Here is an 18263-nt window from a genome sequence, read left to right on the forward strand (position 1 = left end):
GGTATAGTTTCAAAATGCTTATATGTATTATTGGCCTTGGGGAAAAATAAGAAAGGGAATCAAACTCAGGAGTCCTTTCAATTTTTCTGTCAGTGGTATTCTCTAATTTCTGATTACCCTGCTCCCATTCCCAAATGCTATCACTTTCTTCATGATGCATAATCACCAGGCAAAAGAGATGCTTCTCTAGTCCACTGTCTGTATCCATCACAACTCACCCTGTCACAGACCTTTCCTTCCCTGGCCACACTACTTATTCCTGACTGCTCTTTCCTAGCCCCTCACTCTAATTCCTGTTAAATCTTCTTTCTATGACTAGTGTCATAGGGCACAGAACGGGCACAGGGCCTAAACTCTGCTTACCTATGGAGTTCTATCATGCCCCTTCCCAGTATACCTAGGTGCATTCATTTCATCATTGGTTGCTGCCAGGTTAGCAGCCTGCCTTCTTCTTTGTAATTATTTGTGAAAACAAATGAATATATAACAAATAAGACTTATGAGAAAAAGGAGAAATGAATATAAGTCCATGACCCCTCTCCATTGACGTGCAAAGATATTAAAATAAGTCAATGACATGGCAAGGGCCTGGAATCCAACTAAGAGCAATAAGACACCTGAGAGGGAACATAGAAGGATTTTGAAAGCATGAGTATGTCTCTTTATCAAAGCTATCACGAGTTGAGAGTTCTAGTTCTCCCCACATAGACCACTGAAAATTCAATTACTATTAGCACAATTAATTTTGGTAATATGAGTGTACTTTATGGGCCATGGCAGAGTGAACTGCTGTGAATTGAAAGAGACTTTGCCACTCATGAAGCCATTGTTTCTGGGACAAATCAAATGACATCCATGGCACGAAGGAATACACAGCCATCAATCATAGATTTGTAGATCCACTAATGGTGGCATGGAGGTCTCAGAAAGAGTGGTCAATATGGTGTCTGCCCTCAAGGAGGGCATCAGTTTCTGTTCCCCCGGCAGGAAGCAGCATAGGAGAAGTGGTACGAAATCGTTTATGAACATTATGTACTCCCCTGGAGAGCTTCAAAGATATTTAGGGAGAGAAACATCTGGAAATATTAGGAAGTTTTACAGTGAGATAGATAGGCAGCCAAAATTCTTATGATTTGGGATAATGATGTGATTGTGGGTTGTTTTTTTTTAAGTTTTGATCTACAAACTGCTAAAATTCTCTTATAGACTTCACTTTTCTAAAAATTTAAATGAAATCCTGATTTCCCCAATATCATTGCTTGGGTATAAGAGAGACCACTGCTGCTTATCTTTAATAGTAATTGAATTTTTTTTAATGGGATGCATGTTTTTTTCTGAATATTACATTTCTCAATCTTCCTTACAGGTAGTGTGTATGGTCATGTGAAGAAGTTCTGACCAATACAACATAATTATAATTTTTATATAGGAACCTACCATAAGTTTGCAGGAACCTACCTTAAGAAAGAGCTGAGATATGTTCTTTATTTCTTCTTCCTTCCTTCCTCCATCCTCCTGCCAGGAACATCATACCACCATCTTGAATGATGAAGATGAAGGCAGTATCCTAGAAATAGTAAGGCAGTGAGGCAAGGATGTTGTGTTCTTGATGAATTCATGGAGCAGAGCTACCATACAAGCCCTGGAAAATACAAGACAGCATTTTCATTCACATGCCTGGCACCTGGACTGGGAGGGCTAGAAAAGCTGGGGGCTATATAGACATCTCTCACCTCATGGAACTTTTAATGGAAGCTAGCTTAGCTAAATTATTTCCTGGTTTCCCTTCTATCCTGCTAATTGTTCCTCCTCAGTCAATCTAAAATGGGTTACTTTCCTCTGCCTTCTGGCCACTTTTAAAGGTCCTGCTCTCCGCACATTTGTCTTTTTCCTCCACACTCTCTCCCCAGGTAATGCAATTACTTCCCGTGGCTGCTAAGTGATCAAGACCGGTGTAGAATGACATTAAAAACATTTGCAACATGACTCCAAGTTTGTGTTCTCTACTCTCCCCAGAATGTCAATGGCATTTGCAGGAAAAACACATTGAAATTCCCCTTTTGCTCAGGCTCTCTCCTCCCTCTAGAATAACCCGTCCTTCCTTTCTATATATGTGATAATATATGCCTACTGTCTGATGCAATCAACCCTCAACAACTATTAGTTTCAAAACAGGAAGTTCATATGTCATTTTTTCCTGAGATCGTGTCCAACATCCTCAGAAAGAATTAACCAATGCCTCTTCTCTGCTTTCATAGCAGTTGATTTTAAACTTCTATTTACTACAACACATATTACATTGTATTGGAGTTGGTTGCTTAACTATTTGTCCCATGCGCCGCTATGAAAGATTGCAAATAGCCAGCCCAGGGGTCAAAAATCATGCCACGGAGTAGTCTGTTTGGCCCGCACAATATTGGTAAACATTTGAATTTGAAATATTTGGCAGGCATTCTCCACTGCTTCAAGCCCCAGGTCTCCCTACTGTCTTATTTCTGCTTTTCACATATTCACAGATAAATTCCTGCCCCACCTTTCCTTGGAAAAAGAGACCAAGTCTTAGTAATTGCACTCCCCATCCCATCCCACGACCACTGGTGCATAATGGGGTCTCAAAAAGTGCTCATGGGAAAGGAGAGCAAAGCTTGCTTGCTGTTTTGGTCTTTTGGCCCTACCTAGGGCCCAAGCTCAAAAAAGTTAGATAGTATCTCTAAAGTATTTATATATTCTCAGGAGATTTCAACACTCAAACCCTTCAATGCTTCCTCCAAAACAATTCTTTAAGGACACAGCTCTTCTAAGGCACAGAATACTGGAAACTAAAATAATTCAAATGCTTTCCTGAGTTCTGCATTGTACCCTGAGAAAACCAGAACAGAAGGTGGGAGGAGAGCAAGCAGGATTTAATTCTGTCCACTTTTACCGAAGAATAACAATCACTACTGCTCCCCCAGCAAGCAATGGCAATCCCAGTCAAATCACAACCATCATCTTCCTTTCATTCTTTATATAGCCACAGTGAAGCTGAAAGGTCTCTCAAAACACAAAATTGCTTTTGCTAGCCTTTTTAATATTAACATATAAGACAAGCTTCCTCTTAGCATACATTTGAAAGTGGGGAATTTTACTTAACCCAAATAAACTTGGTGCATCTCATTATTTAAAAAAAAAAAAAAGAGGAAGAAAGAAAATGCACCACCTAGGAATATGAATACATTTTTACAATTGCTTCGAGATTCAGCGTGTGAATTTTTTAATACTTAATATCCTAAGTTGTTTTCTTCATTTCCACAGAAATAACTCTGCAAGTTCAGAGTTTATTTTTTAAACTACTTTTTTTTCCGAATCAGTGAGAAAAAAATTACCATATCTTTCAGCTATATAAAATAGTTTTACAGTTTAGCACTTGAAAAACAACCCCCATCAATCACTAGCAGTAACTGAGGCACTTTATGTACCAAACAACTTAAGTTTAAATTGAAACATCACTGATTGGCAACAAAACAATTTTTGCCTTTCTAGTTTCTAGGATGTCTTCTTATCAATAGATGTTAAGTCCAAGGTAAAGTCAATCTGTGGTTCTATTTAAAATATTTTTAGGGCCTAGGGGGTGAGTGATGAGAAAATCCTGTCCAATTATTTAAAAACATGTTATAACTATGTATGTTTTCGGACAAATACTTCCTGCCTGAGGAAAACTCCTTAAGGACATTATTATCTTTCTAACACCATTACAAGAAGAAATATTTAGCAATCTGATAAATACAGGTTGAATCTGCTAAGTAATGAAAGCACATTTTGGAAGCAAATAAAGTTGTTTACTCCTTGCAAGTTGGCAGTGTATTAATATCCACACCATTATATTCTCCACCCTCCCAGCCCCCGCAAAAGAAAAGTCAGTGTTCTGTACTTGCATACTATTTCTACTAAAACGTTTCATCTCTGTCCAGTAGTTAGGGAGTTATTTTTGTGGGAAAACATGCTGGGACACCATTCTAGAACTTTACTGTTAATAGATACTAATCTGTAATATAATAAAAGATTAACTCTAAATGAAGAATTTTAATTTTCAATATATTTTATAATATATACATATATTTGTAATATGTATATATGTATTTATTAACACACATTTTAGATCCCCCTATATAATGAAAAAAATATTTTTAGGCCCTCTTCTAAAGCCATTGAACAATTTCTATTTCTCCTACTGGGAGAACAGCCCATTTCACACCAACATTGGAGAAATAGGATAGAGAAAGAAGAGGGCTAAATAGAAGATTTTCAATTTGTTTATTCACTCATTCAACAAATATTTTTTAAGCATCTTCTCTGTGTTAGGCATTGTGTTAGATGTTGACATATTGTAGTCTATAAAACTTACAGTCTAAGGAATCATCCATGATTCTAGGAAGGTAAATGGAACTCAGGAAGACCATTCCCTCCAACTCCTCCTAGATCTGAAGAGAAAGATTCTTAGACACATGTAAAAGTCCCACTTCTCTCTCTCTCTGTGACTTATTCAATATAATAAACTTACTAGTTCCTTTGCAAAAAAAGTAAATCAGGGACATAGACGAAAATGAAACCACAATCAAAATGTGGAGTTCCTTGTAGGTAGTGTTTTTCATTAGATTTTGTAATAAATTATAGAGGTGGTGTTAAAAAAATTGAATTGTTTATAAATGTGAGTCATCATTAGCATATATTGAATATTATTATTTATTAGAATATTAATAATTTATTAGTTTTTAAATTAATCATCAAATCGCTTTACACAATTATGTCTAATTAATGCAGAGGGATTTCAGAGGAAGGATGTTCTGAAATACCTCTCACTCTCTCTCTCTCTTTTTTTAATTAAGGAAATAGCACAATTTGAGGTTCTTACACAGACCTTAGGCACAGCTCAATTGTTGGACAGGGAAGGAGATTTGCATTACATAATTTTCATGGTTTGGGCACTAAGGTCACTTGGAGCTCAGGAAATGAAGTACTTCTCAGGGTAAGCAAGCTGTAAGATGAGAAATCTAGTGGTTCCTAAAGTGACTCCCTGTTAGTTTGGGAGAAGCTCCACAGGTAATTCTAATGTTCCTTCTCTACTCCTCAAGTTGGGAACAATGGATTCTAAGCTCCTTAAGAACAGGATGATGTCTCATTCATCTCTACATGCTAGTGTCCATAACAACATCTGACACAGAGTGTTACAGACTCCATGTTTGTGTCCCCACAAAAGTTATATGTTGAAGCCCTAACCCCCTTGCAGCTGTATTTGGATTAAGGAAATAATTAAAGTTGGATGAGATCATAAATGTAGGGCCCTAACCCAACAGGATTGTGTCCCTATAAAGAAGAGACACCAGAGAGCTTTCTCCCTCTCTCTCTCTCTCTCTCTCTCTGTTTCTTACAAAGGAAAGTCCATATGAGTACATACTGAGAAAATGACCATCTACAAGCCAAGAAGAAAGGGCTCACCAGAAACTGAATCAGACAGCACCTTGATCTTGGACTTCCCGGTCTTCAGAACTGACAAGATAAGTTTCTTTAAGTCACTCAGACTAAGGTATTTTGTTATGGCAGCCTGAGCAGACAAATACAAAAAGAACCACTATGAGGGGTGCCTGGGTGGCTCAGTTGTTAAGTGTCTGTCTTCAGCTCAGGACGAGATCCCAGCATCCTGGGATCAAGCCCCATATCAGGCTCCTCCACTGGGAGCCTGCTTCTTCCTCTCCCACTCCGCCTGCTTGTGTTCCCCCTCTCGCTGGCTGTCTCTCTCTGTCAAATAAATAAATAAAATCTTTAAAAAAAAAACTACTATGATTAGTTATTAGCTAAACAAGTTTCTTCAAAATATTCCAGGATTCTCATTCAAACATTTTTTGAGCACCTGCTGTGTCAGGTACTATGGTGGTCAAAGTGTTATGAAATGAAAGAGAACTGCAGATGTAATTACATTCCTGCATCTATCATATGGGAGCAATATTAATACATTTTTGGGATTATGATGAATAAATGATATAAAAAGACCTTAGTTTAGTGCTTACACAGAGGAATCACCCCATCTTTAATTATCATTATGCTACAGGGTGACATGCCACCAGTGAAAACTATAGACATTTTTTCTTTTTCTGTTCACAAAGATGCCAGGAATGTTGCTCACCACAACTTCCCTTTTTCATGGGTGTATGACTTGTATTGCCTTGGGGAACAGGGTTGGGACTTGGGTAAAACAAGAAGAGATCTATACCCAAAACTTAAGGCTCATGTAAGTACGACCCTGTACCTGCATGACACAGAGAATGAGCACCTCTTTAAACTTTGTACTCTAGTTGCCTCCTTACCTCCCAGCCTTTTTGCAGAATCTCCTTTATGAGAATAAATCATCTTATAACTACTAGGAGTAACCTTCTATAGGAGTATGAGAAGTTATTGCCATTTTGTGAGGAAAACAGTTATAGACCATTTGGATTTTGAACATTTAGGGGGAATAATCTCCCCAAAATTCTTGTTCACCATGAACCTGTGAATGTGGTCTTATTTGGAAATAAGATCTTTGCAGATGTAATCAAGTTAAGATGAAGTCACAATAAATTAAGATAGGCCCTAAATCCAGTATGACCAGTGTCTTTATAAGAGGGAAATTTGGACATAGGAACATAGACACAGAGTGGGGGGAGTCATCTGAAGATAGAAGCAAAGATTGGAGTGGTATATCTGCAAGCCAAGGAATGCCTAGGGTTGCTATCAATGATCAGAAACTGCCAGAGGCAAGAAAGGATTGTTCCCTAGAGTCTTAGAAGGAGCATTATCCCTGCTGCCACCTTGATTTCAAACTTCCAGCCTCCCCAGCTGAGAGAGAATAAAGTTCTCTTATTTTAAGCCATCCAGTTAGTGCTAATTTGTTACAGTGGCCCTAGGAAACTAGTACATTGCTCAACCACTAGATATAAGTCCCTGGGGAAAGAAGGAAGAGAGTAGTCTGTATCTGTGAGGGATAGCACAGATCAATCATGACCCAGTGTCTATGGGACCTCATTTCTCGGGGAGGGGGCCATCCATATGAACTAACAGACTGAGGTTTAGGATCCAATCCTGGGAGCCAAGAGTGGGGCAGCTGTGACTAAGCTTAGCACTGGCACTGGTGGTATCTTCCTTCTTCAAAAACACATGGAAGTCCCTGAAGGAGTCTCACCATCATTGTCAGAGTTGTGGAAGAGCATGTTCTGACATCTCTGTAGGGCCAGTGCTCATCAGGAACAAGTACCACCAAGGGCCAATGGAAACAGTAGTTTTCTGTCCATGTGAATGTACAAGCTAGACTGGTCAACCTCTCTTCTTTGGACTAACTATACTCTCAGAGGTTTTAGACAGTTTGAAGATGCAGAGACCTAACATAAACTTGAAGCACGAGGAGAAACCATGGAAGTTTTTACAGAAAGGTGACACTCCTACTAAAGTACAAATGGGAGTTATCCAATAGAAGTATGGATGAGGGAGCATTTCAGGTAGAGTGGTCAGCAAAAATGAGGGCCTTGTTTTTGTCATTTGGATTTAGATTGGTTGTAATTTTATAATTTTGATTTTAACAAGTTTACACTTATGTATAGATTTATTCTATAAGCCAATATTAATTATGAATAAAGATTTGGAAATATTCATGCAGATGCACTGATTTCAGTTTAATACCACACACAAACATACAGAATGAGGGCCTTGAACTGATAGAAAGATGAAAGATGGCACAGTGAACATTTGCAAAGAACTGAGAAAGACCAGAGCAAAAGCTAAATGCAGAATTCCAAGGCATGGCATGGAGAAGTAAATGTCTCTTTGTGGCAAGCTGGGGAAGTAGTGGAGTTGGTGGGAGCAGACAGAAAATATCAGATCAGAAAACCAGGGCCACAAAGGAGGTAGCTGGAACTCCAAACACATTTCCAAACATAAGTGATTGTTGGTTTCATCATACTATCACACCACGCTACAATTGCATTGAAAGTTAAATAGACGTTAGTGGCTAGATTAGGAATTATGTCAGTATTTTTAATAATGTTTCTATGGACTGATGATGGGTATTAGGGAGGGCACTTGCTGGGGCTCCTGGTTGGCACAGCGGTTGAGCATCTGCCTTTGGCTCAGGGTGTGATCCCGGCGTTATGGGATCGAGCCCCACATCAGGCTCCTCCGCTATGAGCCTGCTTCTTCCTCTCCCACTCCCCCTGCTTGTGTTCCCTCTCTCGCTGGCTGTCTCTATCTCTGTCGAATAAATAAATAAAATCTTTAAAAAAAAAGGAAAAAAAAAGGAGGGCACTTGTTGTGATGAGCACTGGGTGTTGTATGTAAGTGATGAATGAGTAGACTGTACACCTGAAATTAAGGTTACACCATATGTTAACTAACTGGAATTTAAATAAGAACTTGAAAAAAAAATGCTTCTATGGACTGTTATGCTCCTAAATTCCAAACAGCCAATTTACAAATAAGCCCAACACATTTCCGAAAGAAAGAATGCCTATAGCAGTGACTTGCCACACCCTGAAATGGCCTTGAAACTTGGGCAGGAACACAATTCAACATGAATTATCCTCTGCTACCATTATATTCTGAATTGCTGATAAGTAAACTCACCACTTTTCTGTACATGTTCTTTTTTATTGAGATAGCCAGAATGCCACGATAGACCTCAATAAAATTGATCTAAAGACCAGAACCAAAGTACAGTTAGAAACACTCCCTTATCCCACTCCTACCACTGATCTGTTAAATAGAGCTGGGAGGCAATTAGGCAGACAACCTGTTCCAAACCCCTGATCACACCCTGGTGATCCCCAGAAAAACTCCAGAGACAACTGTATTTTCATAGGAAAACTGTTCCTCTTGGTTTTAGCATGAGTGAAGCTGAAAGTCTGTGTTCCTAGACTTAGGTAAAATGCAATGGAGTTTGAATAAGGGTGACAGCGGCCTTCCTTGTATTCTCTTCCTGTCCATGAATTAAATTCTCCTAGAGGTGAGACTCTCATCACCATGCAGCTTGGGGAAAGGACACGACTGATTGAGCTCATATTATAATACCTGGTACCTCTCCTACCTCGGGGAAGGAAACATAAAATAAAGATGCCTGTACCATGAAATACTCAAATGTGTTCTTCGGAATTCAAGAACTTAAATTATTCATTGGCGGGGTCATTTCTTTTTTTGAAAGAGAATAAAAGGGGGGAAAATACCCTAATCTTTATGTCACAAAATATCAGTCCTAATGTTCAAATTCACCCTCAGAACACAGCATAATCTCATATTATAACCAATTTCATAAAAAGTGAAAGTGTATGCAAAATAAGATAAACAAAAGGAAAAGAAAGCAACTGGGTACAAGAAAATAGCTCACAGCAAATGACATTTAGAATAAAAGATATTTTGTTCTATACTTAAATAGACTAAGAACAGAAATGCACTGGAGACATTTGATAATCAATATAACATTACCCTGAGGGCGCCATATACAACTATAATCTTAAAAACAAAACTCAAGGAAATGGAACATTTAAATTAGAAGGACTTTTAACAACAACAACAACAAATGACAAGAAGAGGGGGGAAAAAAGGCTTAATGTCCTTTTATATCAGGGAATTCTTAACTTAAGGCTTATTTTTTACAGCCAGTTTTTGCCAAGCAACATGAGGAGAGAAAAAATATCTTTGGTCTTTCCTGTCACTGTAGCCTTCATAATCACCACAATTCAACATGACACAATGACTTGTAAGAAATTCTCCCCGGCATCCATTTAAGTGGACACTAATTGGAAAGTTCAGTGAACAGAAAAAGGCTGTGAACAATATATATTTCAACATGCTGTACCCAATCCTGACCTTAAATGACAAGGAAGATAAAAAAATGGTTTAACACAGCCTCCACATTCAGCTCTGTATTGTGAAACTATGATATGAGTTAGCTCCAGGAAAAACCCTGGGCTGGTGCTAAGACAGTAATCAAATCTGGAAGCTCCATGAGCACCGATCTGCTCCACACACATGGTCCTATAAAGGAGCATCTGGGTGCCCAGCACTCTGAAGTCGGGGGCTCCCCAGGGGAGGTGACAATGCAAGACTTTGGAAACATGAGTCACACCATTTTCTAGCTGTGTCACCTTAGGCAAAGAGCTCCACCTCTCAGATTTGTCATCTGTACATTGGGGGAAATACTAACAATATCATGAGGTGTTATGAGGAATAACTTAGGTATAAATAAATCCAGCACCTGCCACATAGTAAGTGCTGCCTTAATAATAGGCAGCATGACTGAGGGCTTGCAACTTGTCATTGAACAACTTTTGTCTCTCAAAATAACCATATGAACTAGATATTATGACTATCCCCATTTTACAGAGGAAAAGACTGAGGCACAGAAAGGGTAAGCAACACTAAACAGCTGTTTAGTGGCAAACTGCCACACGAACCTAACATTGTGGTTCCAGTCTACACATACTGTTTCTCATTTAGTTTTACTGAATGAATGAATTTTTATATTTGAAGATTTTATAATCTAATTGGGAAGTGATAGTCAGAAGCACTGTAACCATAAAATATGATAGTATATAATCAGTATCTACCTTTAAGCCTCCAGAATACTAAGCCCTACAAACAAGAAATGGAAATAGAAAGGATTGTAAAAAGCATTATGAGTTTGCTCAGCACCAAGGCAGGAAATACTTGACTGCTTACAGAAGATCCCAGGCAACTTGGGGTTCAGAGCGGCTCTGCCCACTCTGACTTTTGGCAGTCTCAATGTTCTGCTAATTCTCCTTCACGGCTTGAATGGGAAAACTCACCTTTATTTTATACTTTAAGACCCAAGGTTCCCCGCTGGACAGGGTTATCTACACTTAGCATCTAAACTCATCCTTGGGAGTTACAGTCCCATGATCCTAAGAGACACTGAAAGGCTATGCCTCAGAAAAGTTAAGCCCTGGTGATTTGGGGACTAAGACTAAGAAATTCAATATATCATATATGCATGGAATTTTTAATTTACGGTACTTTGTCCATGTAAAAATCCTTCACAAATGAGAGACTTGGGTTCCAAGATATAACTTGCACAAGGTCACAGAGTATATATCAGAACCAGGATCTAAACCCAGGCCTTTCTCGCTCCCGCTTAGCATCCTCTTTCTCATGGACCCTTACAGCTATACAGTGTGCAAATCCACCCTCAAAATTATGCCTTAATCTAAAGTTGATTCTGGGAATTCCAAGAATTGTAGAAGACTGTTGATAAGAAACTGGTTGTCTATGCCATTGGTACGCTGGTTTCTAGACCTTCTGACCCAGCAAAGTGGTTGGAAACTATGAAATCTATTGTTTTGATTGCCCAGCACTTTTTGTGAGCACTGTCTTCTGTTAATGGATTCTACCTCATAGTCATTCGATTCAGCATATAATCAGGCCTGATCAATTAGAGAAGCCATTTCCCTCAACACAGTGATTAATTCAGAATATGGCACATAACCCAAGGGAAGCTAATCCAAATCTTTTGCTGGATTTGCTGCACAGGTACTGGGAGAGAAAAGTTCCCTATCAAATGAGATTTCTAAAATGAGAATATCTGAATCTGGTGTATTCATTTTATCTTCCAGGTCTTCAGCATCCACATTCCATACTATGGGTCAAAGCCTATTTTCAGAATGCAGGCAAGACAGAACAAGAGAAAATGAGAGGGACAGAGCTGGACTTTAAAAGAAGTCAGACTCCAGTACCCTTGCTCTTACCCATAATTTTCTTTCCCATGGTAGGCTGCCTAGGAAAAAACGTTTGGCAATAATATTACGAACAAACTGAACAGACAAAGAAAGTTTTTTTTTTTTTAAACAAACTTAGCAGTCCATGTTGGTTGAAGGAGAGGTATAACCTGAAAGAGAAAAGGTTGTTGAGGCTCCCTACACTTGCCTTGTATACAAACCCCATATTAGCACATGATGGAACAATCCTCCCTTCCCCCCAAAACCTGCAAAATGCTTTATGTAGACTGTACTGATGGTTTTGTGAAGAGAAGGGGAAAAAGGGTTAGATGGCACCTCAGACAACAGAAGTCTCCAAGACACACTTTAAGTAATACTTTTCTGCTTCCCAGAAAAAAAATTTCTCTCCAGAACATATATATCTCCTTTCCATTTTCCCACTCTCCAGCCCCAGGCATGAGCCCTAGTTTCCTGTCTTACATGCCTCTTACTATCCATCCCCTCACCAAAACAAAAACCTGCTAGCTAGCTGAGAAGTATCAATGGGGAACTAATAATAATAATTAAATAAATAAATAAATAAATAAATAAATAAATAAATAAAGTCAAAACTAACCCAGAGAATGAGGAGAGATTTCAATCACACTTCCAAAAGCAGGCGATGAGATGTAATATTTTTAAGCATGTACTATGTGCCAAATGTTGTCCTTGTCCTTGAACAGGACAGCCTGAAGCTTATACCCTAGAGAGAGGATGTAGACATTCAATAGGTAAGCAAAATCATCAATTGAATCGATGCAGGTGGCAGTAAGTGCTAGGAGGGAAAAACTTTGGTGCTATGTTAACAACGACCAGAACCGATGAGAGAGAGTGACTTTGTATTTTGTGGTAGGCAAAGGCTTCTTCAACGAGGGGACTTTTGATCTGCATCCTAACAGGAAGGTAATAGCTGTGCAAAAATGTGCATTCTAACAGGAGAAATTAGGCAAATTTAAAAGCCAGGAATCAGCCCTAAGTGGGTCAGGGAGGCTGGGTGGAATAAGCAGGAGAAAGAAATGAGGATGGAGAGGTATGTGAGTAGGGCCTCCTGGTTCAGAGTAAAAAATCTGGATTTCATTCTCCAGACTGGGAAGCCCCTATAGAAATTGAGTGGGAGTGACTGGCATTTTATAAAGGGTACACTGACTACTATTCAGAGAATGACTGTGCGGATTATGGAGGAAGGGTAAATGGAAGCTTCCCTACACCCTCAGCCCTAGGCTGTTTGGCATTGTCTTTCCTCTTGCTCTGTAGCATTCAGCTGGTTTATGAGCTTAGGCACCTGTGGTAGGAGCCTGAGTACAAGGGGCTTATTTTATTTTATTTTTTTTTAGAGAGGGAAAGATTGGGGCTGGGGAGGTGGGGCACACAGAGGGAGAGGGAGAGGGAGAGGGAGAGGGAGAGAATCTAAAGCAGGCTCTGTGCCCAGTGCAGAGCCTGAGGCGGGGCTTGATCTAACAACCCTGAGATTATGACCGGAGCCAAAATCAAGAATCCAGGGCTTAACCAACTGAGCCACCCAGGTGTCCCATATGGGGCTTATTTTAGAGTGATGAATCTCTGTTGGAAAGTGGATGCATTCGTGAGACCAAGGCAACCACACCTGCTTTGAGTTGTTGAGAAAGTAGTGAAAGATGAATCTCAGGTTTTGAGATGGGTCAGTATTGAGGGAGTATTAGCTGGTGTATAGAGAGGGAAATGAAAGATGAGCAAGCTAGGTTCAAATCAAAATTTTCAAAACTGTTTTAGACTAAGGGATTTTGACTTTATTTGTTCAATAATGAAGAAGCCAGCAGAGATATTCATTTGTTTACTTTGCTTTTAATAAACTCTTGACTGTAGGATGATTAATACAAAAGGCTGGGTTCATGGGAATGTCCCTCAATCACAAGGGCCTATGCTTAGTTTATTGTTCTGCTGTTGAAATTCTTAATAAGTTTATCTTTGAATTTGTGTTTTGTAAGTGAAGTCCAGTGGTACAATAGAGCATGTGTGTAAGCAAAGGAGTTTGACAATGTCTCTACGGTTTCTTGCTGCTCCTTTTGCATATAGTGTTTGGGATGCCCCAAGAGCATGGAACGCCATTGGACCCATCATGCATAGAAGTTTAGGGAGATGCAAGGTAAGTACAAAGAAAGAGTGTTTATGGAAGCTAATGCTTTCCAAAGTGTTGGTAGAATGTGTGTGTATTAAGAAATGAAATATAGTGTATTTATTATTCTGCTATTGATGGACACTGAGGTAGCTTTCCAATTTGAGACTACTCTGAAAAGTGTTGCTATGAGTATTTGTATACATATCTTTTAATGCACTTGTTTATCCATTTCTCTTGAGTATTTACCTACAAGTGGAATTTCTGGATCAAAGGTATGCACATACCCAGCTTTAGTTGATAACTGTCAGTCTTTCAAAGCAATTATATAAATTCTGCATTTCTGGCAGGGATTATAGAAGTTCTACCTGTTCCACATTTCTCCCAGCACTGGTATTAGTTCTAAAGTGTTTGTTATTCTGGTTGGTATGTAGTAGTTTGGTTTTTTTGTGTTGTTCTTTCTTTGTTTTTTTGTTTTTTGAGAAAGAGAGAGAGAGTGCACAAGCAGGGAGAGTGGCAGGGTGTTTTTGTTTTGTTTTGCTTTGCTTTTTGAGAAAGAGAGAGAGAGCACATAGGCAGGGGGAGTGGCAGGCAGAGGGAGAAGGAGAATAGGTTCCCCACTGAGCAGAGAGCCTGACAGACATGGGGCTTGATCCCAGCACCCTGGGATCATAACCTGAGCCGACCGCAGATGCTTAAGCACTGAGCCACCCAGGCACCACAGTGTGTAGTAGTATTTTACTGAGGTTCTAGCTTGCAGTTCCTTAGTTTCTAATAAAATGCATCATATCTTCATGTGTATATTGTCTATTAATAAATGCTCTTTTATTACCTGTTAAATTCTTTTGCCTATTTTTCTACTGTTACTTGTTTTTTTTCTTATTATTTTGTGGGAGTTTGTCATATATGTTATACTTCTCCAATGTCAGATAGATGTATTGCAAACATCTTCTTTCACTTTGTGGTGTGCATTTTCACTTCTTTATGTTTCTCAATTTTGACACAATCAGATTTATTAGTAATTTCCTATTTTGTTAATTTTTCATGTGTGTCCCTTTGGTTGTTTTATCTTTCATGTTTAGTTCTATGCCCCACCTTAAATTGATTTTTTACAACGTGAGAGAGGGGTCAACATTTTTTTTTTCCCACATGGATATTCAATTGATCCAGCACCACCTATTGAAAAGGCCATCCTTCCCCGCCGTACTGTGGCATTATCTTCCTCATTAATCAAGGGACTAAATATATAGTCTAAGTCCATTTCTGGACTCTCTGTTATGTGTGTACTTATAAAAAGTTCTTTTATCATACCAAACTGGCTGCTTTGCTATTTTTTCATCTACTCCAAGTTTATGTGTCTAACTTTGCTTAAGTACCACAGTGTCTGAATTGTATTTGATATCTTGTGGTATATATCATTTATAATACATATTGATATCTAGTATTATATGTAGTCAACTTTGTTTTCATCTTTCTAATTATCTTGCCTATTCCTGGTTCTCATCTAAGGCTTTTGATGAGTGGATGAAATGATTCTTGTGCTATGTTAGGAAACTTGTGGTTTCATAGATATCTTGACTTGGAGGATAGCTTAGTAAGGACCAGACAAAGGAAGTGAGAAGACTAATTTAGATGAGTGATAATAAGGGTTTACTACTTGATATTAGAAATAAAAATATGATAAGGATATAACAAAGAAAGAGTCAAGAGGACTAATGCCTGACTGGATGTAGGAAGAAAACTCAAGGTTTACTTCAAGGTTTGAGGCTGAGGTAACTGAAAGATTGGAAGAACATTCATTGTTAATAGGAAAGAGAAGATCAAGAGCTGCTTTGAGGAATGAGGAATACCATTCCTCTGATAACTTCAAAAGACAAAAAGAGGAATCTCAAGTATTTAAAGAATCATAGCTGGATGTGTCCAATAGACAGATGGGAATGACAGATTGGAGGTTAAAAAAGATCACGGCTGGAGATAGAGAAGTGAAATGATGTGTATATTGATGTGCCATAGATTAAATGTGCTCTCAAAGGAAGAATGCATAAAGAGAGGCTAGGGTAAGGAGGGATAATAGAAGACCAAGAAAGAAAAAGAGATCGGAAGTAGAAGGAGAGAAAGGACAGAGGAAGGAGAGAATGAAGGGAAAAAGGAAAGAGACAAAAAGTTTTAAAATTTCAGTTAATAGAGGCTAGCCATATCTTTATTCTAATGTCAAATCCATTCATTGCTCAAGCATTCCACTGGAAAATTATCTTGGTAGGACCTTCCTGTGGTAGAGACTTTGAGACCACCCCTCCCTTCCTGATGTGCCGCTCTGTGCCCACTGTTGTCTCCTTCCCAGAAGAATATCTGTGGGCTGATGAAGGAACATTTTGGGGCCCCTGGATTTTCTGTCAATATGTGTGCATTTGAAGTGACAGCAGGTGGGTGGATACTGGTTCCTTACATTGTTGGGGGGCCCTTCTGAAAAGGAATTAATGCTTAAACTGATCAACCTGAGGATCAGAGAAAAGCGTATTGCACACTGTAATAAAATCATTAAAATAATGCCTTGCTTCCTAATTGCATTCAAGAATTTTTATTACATTGCTTATCTTTTATTATACTTAGTCAAATTTTAGAATGTTGATGATTCACAAATAAAGAACATTAAGTGTTCCTGATGGCCTGTAGACAAGGTTAATTTACACCCTGGAAGCCTGATGAAATGTTAACTACATTCAGGTTGCACTTCAGTGGTTTGAAAGGTAATTGTTTTACGATCCCAGAACTTAAAAGGGACTTCCAAAAATAGAGTAGACCATCAAATAGAAAGAGACAATAAAACACTTGAATTGTTGTTTTCTTAAAATTCCCTTCCCTTCTGAAATTTATCTAACACTAGTCAAAGTACTTCATACCAAATAGATAATAATGAAAGACAACATTTTGGGGAAAGTTCTACCATCATTGATTAGAGTTCTGTACCAATCTTTCTTTTTGCTCTTTTCTTTTCTTTTTTCTTTTCTTTCCTTTCTTTCTTTTTTCTTCTTTTTTGCTTAAATAAAATTTAGAGAAAGTATGAAATGAAAAAAAATTATTTTCTATCTTGAGAGACAAGCAGTACAAATTTGAAGAACTGAACCACATTCAGCAGTCATGTCCTTTCCTCATTTATCTGTCTGACCCCTCAGGGAAAAAAAGCCAAAGCTGGAAAATGGAATATTCTTCTTGAGTAGTTTATACTAAAAAGATATTCCTTGCTTGGACATTGAGGGACAAATTTAATTCAACAAAGAAGTCCCAGAGCAGGGGTGCCTGTGTGGGTCATTTGGTTGGGCATCCAACTCATGATTTCGGCTAAGGTCATGATCACAGGGTCATGGGACCAAGCCTGCCATCGGGCTCTGTGATCAGAGGGGAGTCTGCCTGAAATTTTCTCTACCCCTCTGCCCCTTCCACTCTGTCCTCTCTCTTTCTCTCTCTCTCTAAAATAAATAAGTCTTAAAATAAATAAAGAAATAAAAAGAGTCCCAGAGCAGCACTTTTCTTCCTCCCCACTTTTTAAAAGGATAACTTTGCTAAGATTAATGAGTGAACACACCGAGTTAACTTGCAATGACACACACATACACAAATCCACTAATCCCAAAGGCAGTGTATCATGACTGGTAACTTTACAACTAGAACAACTGTCTTGTGACTCAGTTATTATGGTACTCAATAGCCAAATATTTCTAGATAGTTTTCAGGGCCAGAAAAGAAATTAGAGCTTGGCAATCAATATTATAAAGCAAAAAAAGAGACAAAATAATCTGGCCAAATGAATAAGCCCAGAATTATTTTTGCACTAAAATTTCCATAATTCTTCAGGCCTTAAGAGAGATTTTTCACTCCTAAGATCTTAAATATCATGTATTATCTTCTTCATTCTCTTGACATAACAAAAGTGGTAAAAATCAAATACACACAATCTTTGCTTGTCCTTCACAAACATTTACTTAAAAAATGTATAAAGAAGAGTGGTGTATGACATGCCTTTACTCCATTTTTCTGTATTTAGTTATCTTGATAAATAAAAGTCAAATATATTCAAGTAGATATTTCAGATTTCAAAAGTTAATTTGTTTAAAAAAAAAGGATCAACTTTTAATAGAGACTCTGGAACACAATCTAAAAGACACTTTGGGAAAGTATCTCAAAATGTTGATTTCCTAGCCAGGAAATAGATTCTGAAAAAAATCACATTCCAATTAGCCTCACTCGTGACTTTATAAAGTCTTCCTTTTATGTTTTGAGGAATGCAACAGCTTAAGTTAGATGAAAATTAAAATTCAGAAGTTGAATTCAACTGTGTACTTGAACATTGTGTAAATTCACTGAGCTGAGGCCCACATTTGTTTACTTGAGAACCTTTCAATAAA

This window comes from Ailuropoda melanoleuca, chromosome 2, assembly GCF_002007445.2.
Source record: "Ailuropoda melanoleuca isolate Jingjing chromosome 2, ASM200744v2, whole genome shotgun sequence".
Classification (NCBI taxonomy): Eukaryota; Metazoa; Chordata; class Mammalia; order Carnivora; family Ursidae; genus Ailuropoda; species Ailuropoda melanoleuca.